The 17,672-nt window shown below is 41.3% G+C and overlaps 1 protein-coding gene across 4 annotated transcripts in view; it reads right to left on the bottom strand.

The window, feature by feature from the left end:
* The window catches only part of LOC133478218 (uncharacterized), a 110,990-nt gene that overhangs the window by 41,818 nt on the left and 51,500 nt on the right, over positions 1-17,672 (bottom strand). For 2 of the 4 annotated variants that reach the window (XM_061774009.1, XM_061774012.1), the window contains exons 4-6: positions 16,667-16,819; positions 16,456-16,571; positions 10,424-10,844 (exon numbers count right to left, since the gene is read on the bottom strand). The exons of 1 other annotated variant lie outside the window; for it this stretch is intronic. The gene's annotated coding sequence lies outside the window, so the exon portion shown is untranslated. The remainder of the gene's footprint in view (positions 1-10,423; positions 10,845-16,455; positions 16,572-16,666; positions 16,820-17,672) is intronic. One more of the 4 variants, XM_061774010.1, reaches the window with a different exon arrangement.

Here is a 17,672-nt window from a genome sequence, read left to right as displayed (position 1 = left end):
AGCCAAACATTTGGACATATATCAGTCCAATGATTTGATAAGTCTAATGTCCACCCTGTCATTATGGTGCACCTGCCCCTTTAAGAATTCCTCTGATGTTTTCGGTGACATTACGACCAGCATTTAGTCTTAGTTTTGTAATTTTGTATCACATTATTTGTGTAGTTAGATGTTATAGAGCACAGCATATCCATACTGTCATAGTGAAACATCAATTGATATAAAAACCTTTCATAAGATTGAAATATATTTGTTTAACAGTACACAGTCATCTTGCTCACTGAATTTTGTTACCTAATGAAGGTCTACCATGTACTCATTAAATGCTGACATTAGTCAAAAATAGTCAAACACACCTTATGGTGATATCGACTTTTCCAATATACCGTATGTTAGCATTCAGCTAGCGGAGGCCGTGCTTGAGGCAACGTAGTTTGGTTGTATTAAATATACCACGTGTAATTCTCTTTGTTTTATTTTTAGTTTGACAGTAAAATGCACCTTGTGGCATTAAACAATTTGAAGCCTCTTTTATTGAAGTACTTGTTCACTATTTGCCAAACTGCGGCTTGGTGTGAGATGAATAGAGTTCACTGCCATCGTCGCAAGTCAAAGCAAAAAAATAAAAATAAAATTCGCGAGTCAGGTCACTCGTATCTCAAGGTACGTACTGTATGTGTGCGTACACGCTGTCCCTTGTGATTCAAACAAGGGAACATTCTTCACGTTTCAAGAAAATAAAAATGGGTTACAAGGACATGTGAACTTGGGAATGATCCACGGAGAAAAATCTTCCTCGGTGCTTTCTTGTTGTTGAATGTCCATAAAATGAGACAAGCGGCGGAAGCTCCCCCTCCACCGGCCTCATGCATTATTTAGCCTTTATTAGCATGGAGCATGCGAGAGGGACCACAAGGACCGACGAGTGATTTAGACATCCACGTTTCCCACTTCAGCGTCTCTGTGAATTTTATGACGCACTCCCAACTGATTGATCGGCTGAAAAACGTCACTTATTGTATTTTGCTTTCTAGTTCTTTTTTTGTGTTTGTCTACGCTGACGTCCGAGGCGCACTTGGCGCACATCAAACAATAAGATTGATTCTGTCCATTGTCTTTTGGGGGGCGGGATAAAGGAGGAGAGAAATTTTGCACCATTGTTGTACGAAGGAATGCAGATTTTTCCTGACAAGGCTGCTGCGGATGGGAGTTTTTGTTTCCAAGTTCACATCTTTTGTGGCTGCTTTAAAGCCAAACACTCACAAACGTGCTTCATGAGTCCACTTGCATCCCGTTATGCAAAGTTTTCGAACCTTTATTGAGCCAAGGCACATATTTTAGGACATCTTATAGCACCAGATAAAACAATAATGTCACAATTTATGTTTATTGTCAAACTAAACATAAAACCAAAATAACTACACATTGGGTATTTAAAAAAAACAACAACGTTGCCTTAAGAATGGCTCGCTAGCTTAATGCTAACACTTCATGGGAAACACCAAAGACAGGCTAACAAATAGTATCTCTATGGCGGTGTTGTAACGCTTTTAGCAACAGATATTTGAACACTAACAGTGCAAATGTAGACCAGCAGGATAACAATACTTACAGGCATACTTTGAATACTTCATCCCCTATGAAAAATGACTAATAATGACTAATATTCCTGAAACTATAGCTCTTCTTGGTTTGTGTCCAGGGCTTGCCATAACACCAACCAATCCGCCAAATGTGGGTGAATTTCAGCAGTGGCGGTATCTTGGGGTATCTTTTAATTGAAACACCATGGGAACTGTTGTGAATTGTACAAAAAAATGCTTATGTCTTCTTTCAAATCTAACTGTGACTTGACACCATTTATTTTAGATAATGTCCGGCAAAATGTGTTGCCAAATCCAAAAAAAAAAAAAAAGGTACATTTTTTAATAAAATAGAAATACCAGCGGTGGAAAATTATCCCAAGTGAACTTGGCTCGAGCGGGCAAACAGAGCATCTCTACATCTCTCGGCTTGCCTGGGAACGTCTCGGGATCCCCTCGGAAGAGCTGGAGGAAGTGGCTGGGGAGATGGAAGTCTGGGCTTCCCTGCTAAAGCTACTGCCCCCGCGACCTGACTTCGGATAAGCGGAAGAGAATGAATGAATGAATGGACTTATTAGCTAGACTGAGTGAAGTTCCACAATTTTCAAGCAACAGCACGTCCGCCCGCCAGACTTCAACAAAGCACTATCGTGTCGAAGCCGAAAGGCAAGTAGAGCTTCAGTGTTAGCACAAATTAGCATTTTCTAACAACAATATCAACGTTAGCTTCTGATAAGCAGCAGAGCGAAATTGTCACTGTGTCTATTGCATGTGTCATGGATCCACTATCCTCAGTGGTGGTTTCTGGTATGTGCAATTTATGCGGCCCCACAAGGATATCATGACATCTAAATCTTTGGAATTTGTATGGGAAATTCAAGTATTCAAGTATTGCGCAAACAAAAGTTTAAGTGAGAGGTGATGGATGACATAGAGGTATGTCATAGTTTTTTGAATCTCTTTGTATTTGGGAAAGGAGTCAAAGCTAGCTCGTTGTTTGTAGAAACTGACGAGTATCATGGCCGCATCTGTATGTTCTTGCTTTGCTGAGTGATTAATTTAAAACGCAAGCTAACCAGCAACAAAGGTCTCATTGGTTGGTGTTGGTGGTGGACGCCAAAAGCGGGGTCGCGCAGAGGTTGCCATTCAACCCAGGAACGCCACTTACAACACTGACAAGTGTAATTTGGTGGCTTCGTGATGAAGTGCTGCCTCCACTAGTGAAAAAAGAATTTGTGCTTTGACTGTGTTTACAGGAGCTTGCGTTTCTCTTCAGAGTCTGTTTCAAAACATTTTTTAATCTGTTTATTTATTTACCCTTTATTCATCCAGGAATTGTCCCATTGAGATACAAGATCTCCTCTTCCAGGGTATCCTGAGCCAAGATGCCACACAGAGAGTTAACAAATATATAAAATAGGGCATACATAATATACATGAAATGCAAAAAAAACAATTTTTAAAAATAAAAAAACAAAACAAAAAGAACATTAAGACAACCAAAGAAGCGATATAAAAACAGACACACTAGGCTACTGGTGCAGTGGCAAAAAGCATAATCCAGTTAGTAACAGCATCAGGTAAAAAACAAAACATGTTTCCTGCAGGGCTACTTGTAACATACGTTTGAAGATACTCACAGTTGTTCTTTTGCAACTCATTCCATAAAAAGGGGGCATTCGTATGAGAATGTAGCTTTGCCAAGCTCTGACTGCATCAAAGGAACATTTAAAACCATCTTATTTGCGGCTCGTCTGGCATTAAAAGTGCAAGTGGAAAAGGACAGAAGTCTGGAGATACTGTATATAAAGGCAGCTTCCCGAGCAATGACTTAGTCGTGGTTACGAGAGTCTGCACCTCTTACAAAGTGTCCATCTTTTTGAGCAGAGAGGCTGCATAGATCGTAAATCACGTCATCCACGTCTAAAATAGCCGCTAGCCTCGTCGCAATGCTTTAGCTCCGCACCTGGTCACCATATGAACAAAAGCCACACTCTGTATTATTCCCGTCCTGTAAATTTGACACACCACAGAGGAGCCTGTTGTCAACAACTATGTCGAATTTGACGGATTAAAAAAAAAAAACTGCAGCATATATGAAATTAAGTTTAAAAAATTTGGGAAAAAAACAAGCTATTTTGTCTGCTGAATGCGCTGAAGCCACGCCCCGCTCAACTTTCAACTGTCAATCAAATACCGCTTCTACAACCTGGAAAAACGGATGCTACTTCGTCATGCATCTTTCTTGTGCCTAAATATAATTATGAGTTAGAGGCGCGAAAATATATTCGCTTAAAGCATCTTGCTGGAATATTTCATACTGGGTCGTAAGGGTCTGCTTCCTGCTGTGACAACGAGGCGCTTGAAAGCTCACGCTGGTTTGAACGTCAGATGTTTTTTCCACCTCCTCACTCTTCTGCCTTTGTCTTTTTGACTTGCATGCACTCACGCCCAACGAGGCGCTCTAAAGCAGGCGCGCCATCCTAATGCCCCGCTATTGTCTCCGTGACATGCACACACTCACGGCTGACAACGAGGCACTCTAAAGCGGTCAAGACAGCGTCGAAGCCGACACACTGAATGGCAAGTCGGTTTGAAAAAATATCAAGACAAGTTTTAAATGGTGAGACAAAATGCAGAATGTGTCTCCTTTATTGAAAATGCTTGCTTTTGAATCCATAACAATGTCAACCAAAACACCTCTAATCCAACATAATTGCACATTAATGAGACACGTGTGGTTGATGAATGCGCTCGCCTCCAAAACGACATGGTCCTAATATACATTTGCCAATCTCACGATGATGAAGCCGTAACGTAATGGGGCAGCGTCTAGCCACGTCGGCGTTGGCGCAGTTATTTCCCTTCATGCGCTACAGCGGTCACGCTGAATAAAGTCCGGTATTCATCAGCAAAGCCCTGCCTCTCCAAACCACCATATCCATTACTCACGTGCCACATGCTAAATATGGAATTAAATTTTTCTAGTTGAAAAATGTCAAGGGAGCGCTGTCCCCACCCCCTCTCTTTTCCTCAACTCCCAGCCCCTGGTTTAATTGGAGTTGTGTAATTACTGGGACTGGGATGTCTGCTTGGAGGAAATGGAATGTGTAGTGTGGGATGTGGAGGAAATCCTCAGAGTCGTGCTAGATACTCCCGCCCCCCCCCAGATGTGATCATGAAAAGACCCCCACAATTTAAGTGGGGAAATGAATTACAACTAGTTTGCATCAGCATTTATGCCAATTAAATGTTTGCTTGAATCCATAAGAATGTTGCATTTCCTGAACCACCATCTCGAGGAGTACTTTTTATTAAGAAAGTAGATCATAAGATAAGCCGATTGTGCTGTATGATGCCATATTGGCAGAGATCTTAATGCAATCTCGCTCCCTCAGTTCTCTAATTCCTCTCCCTCTCAGAGCAAATGTTTCTAAATGGGGGATTTATCCTTTTAAGGTGAAAGCAACTCGTAGCCTTGGGCTCTTTTATTCCCATTTCAAGCTCGGAGCGGGAGAGCCAGAGGGAATGAAAGGCACGTGCCGAAGCAGTGGAAGCTTTGCCACACACAGGTAGTGACGACTACACTCCATCTCCAAAAGTCTTGGAACGTTGCAACAATTGGACTAAAAACATCCGGGTTTAACATCAAAAAATGAGATGAGATCGATATTTAGATAGGGTTTGCTCTAGGTTGTCTACTGCCACTCCCAGTTGTCATTTCCTTTAAGAATAAACATGAAAGAACAAAATTTACAGTACATGTGTATTTAATCAAATCAAATTAACTTGCCAAAGTCTGCTTGGTCAATGCTAACACACAGTGGAAAACGCCATAGAACGGCTAATGAAACTAGCATCGATGCTGCAGTAGTTATAATAATTTATTTTGAACACAAGCTGTAGGAACACATGCAGAGAGAGCATATAAAAATATTTACAGGAATAAATCTTATCTTCTGCTTAACGCCGAATTTCCTGTCGTGACGTGACGATTTTCATCGTTTTTTTATCATCAAATCTACGAGTCGTATATCTGTAAGTATAATACTGACCCCTCGTGGCCAAGGCACGCACACCAGAAAGAGCAGCACGATTTCCATTGAATCATCATGATGCACAAACTTTTTTACTCTTAACCTTCTATTAAATTATGTTATGCAAGTACAATACAGTAGAGTGCTATATTTCTTATTAACAACATTACAAAATCGGTTGGTGTTTTATGGGGTGCTGGAACGGATTAATGGCATTTCCAGTCATTTCAATGTGGAAAGATGGTTTGACATACGAGTGTTTTGAGTTACAAGCGTGGTCACAGAACAAATTAAGCTCGTACGTCAAGGCACCATGATCAATCAACTAAATTCATAAATTAAGCTGTAGAAACACATCAAGGATGATCAGTGGGAACTGAATGCACCTCCATCAACCCATCCATTTTCTGAGCCGCTTCTCCTCACTAGGGTCGCGGGCGTGCTGGAGCCTATCCCAGCTGTCATCGGGCAGGAGGCGGGATACACCCTGAATTGGTTGCCAGCCAATCGCAGGGCACATAGGAACAAACAACCATTCGCACTCACAGTCATGCCTACGGGCAATTTAGAGTCTCCAATTCATGCATGTTTTTGGGATGTGGGAGGACCATGTTACAGTTACACCATGCCCTGGACAGTTAAAAAATATTTAAAAAATCCCCTACAACCAGTTTCACCCATCGACAGGAATTTGGAGGACGTCTATCATAACAGAACGCACGAAAAAGTCTTAAGGACGGCTACCCGAAATTGAACAGGACGTCAGCTAATTTGGTTTCAGGCAGCCATTTTAGGGCCGTACTTTGACGAAGACCAATTTGGGTAGTCATCCAAATGAGCCCCAATCAGAAGCAGGTAACCTAGACAGATGGACAACGCTTAATTGTGGAGCGTTTTATTTTCCGATGCTATCTAATGTAAGCGTAAGTGGAGGATTTGCCTTGAAAAAGGGCTTAATTATTACTATTATAGCTAATTGTTATTATCTATTGTGCTATATCTAAGGAAGACTCCACGTGAAGCAATTACATTTGCTCCTCTGATTGCTTCTTTTGTTGTTGTCATGGCAGTGCAGCCCTAATGAGACAACACATTTGCCTTCAGTCCCTCATTTAGTAAGTAGATTACTGTGGCTAGTTTTCCATCTGGCAACTTGCCTCTGGCAGAGCTCGTCAGAGGTGTCTGACACAGCGAGTTTCACTCAGTGTATTTCAGTCTACTTTACACATATTGTGTGTGTGCGTGTGTGTGTGTGTTACATGCTACTAAACCAAAACCAGGAAGCTGCATGTGACCTATGACGGTTTCATTTCAGCACCAACACCCAGTGGTAGAAAAGTAAAGAAGTATAAATACGCAGTTACTGAACTTAAGTACATTTGTGAGGTATCTATACTTCACTTGAGTACAATTATGCCTTGAGATACGAGTTTAATTTGTTCCATGACCATGCTTCTTACTCAAAACACATATCTTAGATCATCTTTCCTCATTGAAATGAAGGGAAATGCCATTAATCCGTTCCAGACTCCTAAAACAACAACACAAATGTTTGTAATGTGTTTTTAAAGGAAAAATAGCACGCTATAATATTGTAAAAACATACAATAATGACATATTTAACAGGTTTTTTTTGTTTTTGCTTCAGTTCAATGGACATTGTGCTGTTCCCAAGAAGAGTTTCACAACTGACTCAGGGGCAACAAAAGTCTGGGAAAGTTGAGGAATGCTCAAAAAACACCTGTTTTCATTCCACAGGTGAACCAGTTAATTAGAAACAGATGAGTGTAATGATTGGGTATAAAATGAGCATCCCTGAAAGGCTCAGTTGTTCACAAGCAGGAATGGGGCGAAGTTCACCATTTTGTGAACAACTGCATGAGCAAATGGTCCAACACTTTAAAAATGTTTCTCAACGTACAATTGCAAGGAATTTAGGGATTTAATCATCTACGGTTAATAATATCATCAAAAGATTCAGAGAATCTTGAGAAATCCCAGCACGTAAGCCGCAAGGCCGAAAACCAACATTGAATGCTGATGATCCCTCAGGTGGCACTGCATTAAAAACCAGCATCATTGTGTAAAAGATATTGTCACATGGGCTCAGGAGCACTTCAGAAAATCTTTGTCAGTTAACAGAGTTTGTTGCTACATCTACAAATGCAAGTAAAAACTCTAACATGCAAAGCGAAAGCCTTATATCAAAAACACCCAAAAATGACAACTGCTTCTCTGGGCCCGAGCTCAACTGAGATTCACTGGCTTACAAAACGTCACATCCACGGAACTGTAAAGTCAACATCGTTAGCTAATTTAATATAGCTAACCATCACTAGTTAGAAGAAATAGCAGTCCCTACACAGTCGGTCAAGGATAGACAGCTTCTGAGAGACTTTCAATCGTTTTATTAAACAAACTGTAACAAAACTGATGCATAACAGGCACATTCATACACTAGTTTGCAAAGGTTTATGTACTTTAACTTAAATAAAGAGTGTGGGCACTATTGCCACCTCTGCTAACGATCCTTTACAGTATGCACTTCAGGTTTACTAAAACAGCGCTTCATCTCAGCCAGAGCCGCAATCAAGAGTCTGCTCTCGAACAACAACGGGGCAATGAATGAAAATTATTGCAAAAAGACATTTCATGTAAACAGTTAGTAATCATCATTATCATTAAAACGCAACACAAACAAGCGTAAAACAGTCACAAAAATGAAAACCCTCAGATTGGCTTGCACACTGTCGTCCATGGGCAGGCCAGGGGATGGCCAGACTCCTTAGACTGAAGGATGGCAACCACACCGCCCCCTCTTAACATCGTTTTTCAAAGTGCACAAAGTTAAATCAGGCCCTCCCCAATGTCAAATCAAACCCACCTCCCCATACGCCACCATTTGGATTCATCCTTTTTGGGTCACATGTAACCCGCCTTTCTTCTGCCCAGGAAAATACCTGTGTGGGCTAATTTGAGCGGCTCCCTGGGCTCACAAAGGCCTGAATAAGCTGCTTTTGTTTGCTAGACAGCGTCCCTCAGCCCCCGTGTCCACCGGCAGCTCCTCGCTTTGTCAACGTGACAAAGACAAACGACGACCCCGGGAGACACTTTCTTGTCCCTCCGCTGTTCCGATAAAGCGTTCAGGTGTCCTGGCTTCTTGGATTGTATACTCTTTTAACACAGACAGCTTTCTCTGATTGCTTTTTTTTTTTTTGTAGATTTAAAACATCGCTGTAGTTAAACCGGGTAGAATGGTGGACTAGTGGTTAGCACTTCTGCCTAACAGTTCTCAGTTTTGGGATTTGAATTTGAATTTGGGTTGTTTTTCAAGAAACACATTGGTGATTTTTTGGGCCCTTGAGTCATACCAAAAGGCAATAGATTTGTTGGAATGATAACAATGAACAGTGTTCCTAAACTCAGACAATGTAAAAACAGTTTTGCTTTATAATCCAACTTCATGAAATTATGCAGGTGTACCTAATGTTGTGACCGGTGAGAGTTGTGGGTGTAATTTCACACAGGAGATTTGGGGGGAAAAAGGGGAGATTGTTAATAGCGTATGTGCAAAGTGTGTATGGTGCACAACCACAAGGAAGGCGACTGAATTTATTGCCGACTCGGAAGGCGGCTAATGTTAATAAATGAGCGCGGGCCTGACGATCCAAGTACTTTGAAGCTCCATTAACGAAAAGACACTCCTGTAACCTGCTGCCATGCAATTTAAAAAGAGGAAGAGGCCGTGTCAAAGAGCATTTATCCAAATTAATATTAATGCGCTCATGGACAAATATTTGTCAGCGCAAAGAGCTTGCGCTTGTTGTAATCACCATCACACGTCGTGATGCTACATGCGCTAAACGCCCGTAGCCATTTGTCTCGTGAGACGAAGATGCATGGTGACGGTGTGGCAACGAGCTCTGAAAGCTCATGTATGAAAACATTTATGCACTGAAGAAATGTGAAGCATCTTTAATAGCATTGAAAGTAGGAGACATAATATTTAAATGAGTGACCACACGAATAACAAGGAAAAAACGGCACGTGCACACCACACGTGTTCCATCAATATGGCAACGCCCAGTACAGTTTTTAAAGTTACTGAATATGAATGAAAATTCACCTGATTTTCCAATTCATTACAACAAAAATCAGAATCAGAAACAGAATCAACTTTGTTTGCCAAGTATGTCCAAAAAACACACAAGGAATTTGTCTCCGGCAGTTAGAGCCGCTCGAGTACGACAACAGGCAGTCAATTGACAGAACACTTTTGAGGCATAAAGACATTGAGAAAAACAGTCACCGGTACAGATTTTTTTGTTTTTTTTTGACAATTGTGCAAAAAGATGCAAGTCCTCTAGCACTTAGAGCAGTTTGAATGACTAATATAGCAATAGTCCGATGCAATGACCATTGTGCAAAGGGTGCCAAGACTTCAAGGAGTGTATGCAGTTTAAAGTGACTAGTAGCGCAATAATCTGGGACAATGTTGATTGTGCAAATGTTGCAGATACTCCACACTCAGTGTGCAAGTGGTGCCGATGCTACTCTGGCATGAGTGGCCAGTATTGGTCAACAACAGATATGCAAATAGTGCAGCGTGGCGAGACAACTACAGTGAGTCCACGAGTAATGTATAATTGGCCCGACAGAAATGTGAAAACAAACTCAAGACAAAAAAAATGGCAGCATGTTGCAATGGAATTGTAAGTTAGCTGTTTAAGAAGTTGATGGCAAGAGGGAAGAAGCTGTTGGAATGTCTGCTAGTTCTAGTTTGCATTGATCGGTAGCGCCTACCTGAGGGAAGGAGCTGGAAGAGCTGGTGACCAGGATGTGGAGGGTCCAAGAGGATTTTGCACGCTCTTGTCTTAATTCTGGCAGGGTGCAAGTCGTCAAGAGTGGGTAGGGGGGTACCGACAATCTTTTCGGCAGTTTTGATTGTCCGTTGCAGTCGTAGTTTTTCCTTTTTTGTAGCAACACCAAACCAGACTGTGATGGTGATGGAAGAACACAGGACTGATTCGATCACCGCTGTGTAGAACTGCCACAGGACTGTGCTTCCTCAGAAGCCGCAGGAAGTACATCCTCTGCTGGGCCTTTTTGAGGACGGAGTTGATGTTGATCGGCCACTTCCTGAGAGACTGTAATTCCCAGGAACTTGAAGGTCTCGATGGTTGACACAAGGCAGCTGGACAGCGTGAGGGGCATGAACTTTTCACTGCTCCGAAGCAACAACAAAAAATGTAACATGAAAAAATACAAAATTGCAAAAGTCAACACGGGCCCGTCTTTGCATTCATCTTAAATGAAAGTAAAAAAAAAAAAAAAAAAGAAACGGCAACATCCACACGTGCTGCATGAAGATGTTGCTTACAAATGTGTCTGTAAAAGCCCGGCTGGCCTTCCCGAGAGACCCCCCTCGCTCGCTGTGTGCTCGATGCGGCTCTCCGACAGAATCGACTGGTCAGGAGGTTGCCGCTTTTATACACTTAGACGGGGAGGGGGGAAATTAACTCCAAGGTGTGCAGCGTTTAGTTACCGTGGCTACAGACGAGCCCTCTGAGACGTGAGGTACGACGAGCCTAATGCAGCCGGCTGGTAGGGGGCGCTGTGACGAAGTGCCTGCAGAAAGGTGCCCACCTCGTGTAGCCAAATGAATCTAATGAAACATTAGAAACGGCTGCAACAGGACACACTCCTGCACCACTTTAAAATACGACCACAGGTCACAAAATTAGCTATACCTGCGCAAGCCTTAAAATCTGGTTCAAAATACTAAGAACATTTTTTATTCGATCTCAGACTATGCGGTTGTACTTAATATAGTGACTGTTAAGTGTAATTTGTGATGAATGAAATGAGACTGCCATTAATCCATTCTTGCCTTGCAAAAAAAAAAAACACCACATCTTTTTTCAATGTGTTTTTCATAAGAATAACCATCTATATTTTTACTTTATAAAAACATCCATTATGACTTCATTAAATAGAATGTAAAGAATTTACATCTGTGTTCACGCATCCATTTCTGAAAAATTTAGAGCACCGCAACACCGATGCGGGTCGTTTGCTATTATGTGTTAGCATTAAGCTAGCGGCCTTGAGGCAAATGTATGGGGTTGCTTTAAACACACAACATTGTACAGCTGACAATTCGGGGATTTTGTTATTATGTATTTTATATGTAATATATGGTTATTATTCTTATTATGTTATTGGGATTATTGTGAGAATTATTAAATACAGTACATACAGTATGTTTATTCTTTATGATACATTGTTGCCTTTCAGCTTTGTTTTACCTTATATGGTGACCTGCTTCACAATACATGTTAATAGAACCTGTTCTATTACCATTGGATAACATCGCACAAAAGGACTCGGCTTTGCAGTATAATGAGCCTCCGCCCATAGCTTTAATTTACTGATGCCTGTTTCATTCACAGGCAAATATAACATGCCATCCTTATCATTCCCCTCAATTTGCTCTCACCTTTATGCTGTTTTTGCTCTCCTTGTTTATTGTCTTTTTTGTCCCCTCCCCGGGTACGCCTCGCCCCCGACATCAGCAGAATGAAGGATGTATTGCCAGTGTGTGTGTGTGTGTGTGTGTGTATGTCTGTGTGTGTGCGTGTGTGTGTGTTTGTACGACCTATTGTGCCCCCGCTGAAAGGTGTGCCCGCCATAAGGGCCTCTCGATGTGATCTGGCGCATCTGCTATCAAGACAGGTAGTTTCTCCACCTGGGGGAGAATTCTCATTGTGCCTTTGTCTCGCTGTCTCGTCCAATCTGTCTGACCCACACACACGCACGCACACGCGCGCGCACACACACACACACAAAATCTGATTTCCTAGGATGTGTCGCAGAGGAGTAGATTGACTGCTATCAGTCATGTGGCTGTAAAAGATGATGATGAAGGGAGAGGTCTGACATCCTTTGACCTACCGAGGCTTTTGTCTCCATGCGCTCCTCATTATTTTCTCTAAAAAAAGGAAGAATTGTTTCATATGGCTCGTATTGGACTGTGCAAGTGTACCAAATGCAGTGTCTCATATGATTGACACTTGAATGGCTTTTTTCAATTTTAATATTTGATAAAATTTTTTTTTTTTTTTTAATGCACTTGAAAGGCTGCCTGCCAACAATGGATGAAGAGTGTCTTTGACTTTTGCCGTGACGAGTAATGATTTTTGGCTGTTAATGTCTGAATGGCGTTCACTCGAATGGATTTAAATTGTACACATCGACTGACGGGGGCTGTCAAAGCGTGTCAATAACAAGCAAAATGAGCTTTTAGCGCAATTCATGTCAATACATTGAGGCCCAGAGAAGCTAATTGTACAACTTTATGGAAACTGTGCCCACATTCTGCATATGAGTCAATAATGTCATTACAATTAGAGCATTATCGAACAAGAAAATGGTTGGAAAATGGTCGGAAAATATTGAACAAGTTAATATAATACTATAAAAAAATATTTGCTATGTAGTGTCCTCCATTTGTCAAGAAAACATATTTCAAATTCATTAGTAATCTGACAAAGTCTCGGCGGGCCAAAATGACTCTAAAACTACCACTTTAAATCAAATTGGCAGACTTCTTGTTTCCATCACGGCATGGGTCCTTGAGACTTTTTGGGAGTTTTCTCATGATAGACATGCCTACTAAATGTCATATTGCTAAGAGAAACTGGCGTCTGGGGCTGAATTTTCAAATCCATCCATCCATCCTTATCCTCACAAGGGTCACGGGAGTGCTGGAGCCTATCCCAGCTATCTTCGGGCAGGTGGTGGGGCACACCCTGAACTGGTTGCCAGCCAATTGCAGGGCAGAATTTTCAAATCATTCAGACATTGCTGCAAAATTTGCTATGTTTTTGAGTATGGAAAAATTCAGCATAAATGTTGAACATTTCAAATAAATTGGCTCCCCAAATTTAATGTCTGGACACCAAAAAATTAAAAAATTAAAAATAGATTCAGTTACATTACTTTGATATGATGGTACTTGGATGATGTTACTAACTACATTATCAACAGGTAACTAATCACTGTATCAGAATGTATTTTTCAGATGACTCTCCCAACCCTGACTGTTATAAAAACAGTTTATCCAGAATGGCTGTAAAACTTGAACACAGTTTCTAATGGCTACACCCCGCTGCCGTTGGTATTGTATAACCACGATGAAAACATGAGCTCCCCGGTTGAGGTATAGACGTCAAACATCAGCCTTTTTTTAGCATGTCGCCCCCAACAAAAACGCCTCGTTAAATCAAAACCGGCTGAATGGAAGTGAAAATGTCAAGGTGTCCCCTGAAGAGGAAAACATCTCAAGCGACGACGAAAGGAAACCGGGACAGAGGGAAAGAGAGAGAGGGCCTGCGTTCGGAATCATTCAATCGATCCCTACTCCAGTTTAATTTTGGACCACACAAGTAACTCAAATCATTTTACCACATTGAAATGAATGGAGGCGGCACGGTAGATGACTGGTTAGAGCTTCAGCCTCACAGTTCTGAGGACCCGGGTTCAATCCCCGGTCCCGCCTGTGTGGAGTTTGCATGTTCTCCCCGTGCCTGCGTGGGTTTTCTCCGGGCACTCCGGTTTCCTCCCACATCCCAAAAACTTGCATTTATTGGATACTGCCCGTAGGCATGACTGTGAGTGTGAATGGTTGTTTGTTTCTACGTGCCCTGCGATTGGCTGGCAACCAGTTCAGGGTGTACCCCGCCTCCTGCCCGATGACAGCTGGGATTGGCTCCAGCACGCCCGCGACCCTAGTGAGGAGAAGCGGCTCAGAAAATGGATGGGTGGATGGATGGATGAAATGAATGGAAAAGCCATAAATCCGTTTCAGCCCCCCCCCCCCCAAAAAAAAAAAGTTTTGTATTTTGTAAAAACGGAACTACCATTCTATAATATTTACTTTATAAAACAAATAGAATGTAAAAAACAAAATATAAAACAAATAGAATGTAAAAAAAAAAAAAAGTTTGGGCATCTTGATTTAATTTATTGCGGCTCCTTCTAGTGTGCGTGACAAGGCCACCAGGAGGCAGTATAACACAGTCATGAAGACAAACGAAGACTCACAACTACTGTTAATGACTGTAAACTACAGTAATATTAATTGTTTTTGCAGAGGATCAAGAATATATGCCTGTATTGTTATATTGGCTGTCTACCTGTATTGATACACTGTTTGTATTAAAAAAAATCCATTGCTAATAAGGTTATAATACCATGACTAACAACGCTATACGTTAGCACGTCTATGGTGTTTTACTTTGTGTGTTAGCATTAAGATAGCGGAAGGATACATAACGTGTAATTCTGTTTGTTTTATGTTTCGGTTGAGAGTGAACTTCAACTGGGAGAGACATTAAACAGATTGAAGCAGAGGAAATGTTCACTAGTTGCCAAACTGGTATGAGTTGAGTTCACTGCTCATACACCACTTGTATTTCGAATTTTTGGTTGTATTTTGAATTTTTGCTCCAAAGACAAAGTGATAAATTGACCGTAAATTGTACTCCACTAAACAAAAATGGCACAAAATGTACAAGTACTGAAATAATGATAACCTAATTTCAATTCACTCACAAATTAACTTAAGCCTCTTACACACATAAAGACAATCGGCCTGCTTTTGTCCCCATTCTGCTCCTTCCAGACCAATCACGTCAACCCCCAGACGATCTTAAGTCTTCTAAGATTATTCAACAAGATTGTCCTTAGGTCTGATGTGTGTTAAGAGTGGATTCATCCCGATTTTAGGGATTGAAACAGGTCTTGGCCGACAATCTTAAATAAGGAACGTGTTCAATATTTACGACCAAAGGTTCTTAATGTGTGTGGGGAACGCTGACTTCTCCAGTTTCACGACGTGATGAATTGTGACTTGGAACCGAAACCAGCCATTCAAGAACCGCGGTGACTCAACAAAAGGAAAAGACTGAAAATAAAAACAAGCATGTCTTAACCCAGGTTGTTGTTTTTTTGTATAAAAGTGGGTTCCCCAGATGGCAAGAAGTATTTTCCAAAGCAAGTTTTTTTTTTTTTTTTTTTTTAGGACAACGCCATTTTACAAAGTTCCCGGCTCTACCAACCTTTGGGAACATTCAGGAAACATCGGCACATATCCGAAAGTGTTTCTTGTTCTTCAGTTTTGTGAGATCACGTGTGATCATGCGAGATTTCGAGATCGACAGCAGAACTGAATTTTTATGCGTGTGGTGTTCTGTGGTGAGATTATCTGAGCACGCCACACACAATACTACCAAAACTGTTAAATGCCTGATTGTTTAGCTTTATGTTTGGTATCTGTCAAAGACAAAAAATTAATCTTTTAAGATTTGAAAAATTCTTATGCGCGTACCAGGCCTTTCTCAGTGGAAAATCTGGACCTGTTTAGTTGAACTCAAAAGTTCTTATTCCGTTGTATGAATGGCAAAAGGTCGATACACACTGTACCTTCTGCCATCTTGTGGAAGAACATTTCATTGTTCTGCCAGTCACGATACGCCGCTGGCATAGATAGATGAACAAATTATTTGTATTAAGTTCAATCAATTTTGGACTCACTAGGTCAAATTGGATAATTTCCATGGCTGAATATCTCTCTCAGCACTTCGAGTGGTTGAGAATCACTCACTCCACATTGGAACAACACTACAAAATGGTGAACTCACTAGATGGGCCACTATATAGTGTTCAGGGAGTAATTCCCGACAGAGCCAGAGAAACGCTTCAATGCAAGTGAGATTAAAAAATGTGAATGTCAAGGTATCCTTTTAACCGTTCAACAAGTGTCACCAGCTCACCTCTCTCTTTCTCGCTCTCGCTCGCTTGTGCGCTCTCCTCTCCTCCTCTCCATCCCTTCGTCGCTGCCAAGGACACTATCCCTGCTGTGGTTACCATGGAGACAAGCCCAGAAGGGCTGTGGGCGAGACATGTGAGGGACTGCGGGTGACCATGTATGTGTGTGTGTGTGTGTGTGTGTGTGTGTGTGTTCTCATGATTTGTCAGGCTTACTTCCTTGTGTGTTCAGCCCACCAGGTTGAGCCCACCAGGTGAATTGGCGTGAGTTTTTCAAAGCAGCCAGGACGCCACTATTCTTTTCATTTCTGGTTCCGTAACACTTTTCGCCCATTTTGCCGTCACTGGTACTGAACTCCATAAGTCTGTCTTCGAAGGACACCTGGGAAAAGAACAAAATGAGCCTAAAAACGGCCCCTTTGAACCAAAATGGCAGACTTCCTGTTTGTTTCACAGCATGCATTCCTGAAGCTTTTGTGTAAGTCTACTCATGATAGACAAATCTACCAAATTTCCTATTGCTAAGTGAAACTAGCTTGAGGGGCTGAATTTAGGAAACACATTCTGAAAATTTCCCAATGATAAATATGCCTGCAACATGTATGGCCATCATCACACTTTTACTCCCGTCTGCCATCACTTGCACACTTCTGTGATAGCCTCACAGTGGCAAAAAAGACACAGGAAAAGCAAAAAGACATTTGTTTTACATCAAGGGTGTCAAAGACTTAGTGGGCCATTACATATTTTATTTTCATTATAATACATATACTATAACTGTATAATCACCTCATCACATTATTGTCAGGGACCTAACCGTGCTGAAAATAGCTAAGTTCCACAAGTAACAGTTTTATGAAGGCCTATAGATGCCACAAGAAGGTGCCAAAACACTACTTTTATTGCTTTGGCCTAAGCGCAAAACAGCGAATAGTTTTGATATATATTTTTTTTTTTCAGCAAATTACAGAGGACAGGTTCCAAAAAAGGCCGGACAGAGAATATGTGGGGTCCAGTGTATTACTTATACACAAATTGACCTGCATTTCATTGATAATGTATACCTTTTTAACAAAAAAAAGGAAATCAAATGCAGTGGGAAATAGTGACAAAATACTATTTTTTTGTCCTATTTGTTATAACTGTCAGCAGTATATGAGTTAAATGGTTTGAAATAAAAAGTCCATCTCTTGTTTGCTAACAAATGGGCATAAGACAAACT

Source organism: Phyllopteryx taeniolatus, chromosome 5 (assembly GCF_024500385.1).
Source record: "Phyllopteryx taeniolatus isolate TA_2022b chromosome 5, UOR_Ptae_1.2, whole genome shotgun sequence".
Lineage (NCBI taxonomy): Eukaryota > Metazoa > Chordata > Actinopteri > Syngnathiformes > Syngnathidae > Phyllopteryx > Phyllopteryx taeniolatus.
The sequence above is the reverse complement of the archived record's forward strand: the minus strand, read 5'-3'. Positions and strand labels throughout refer to the sequence as shown.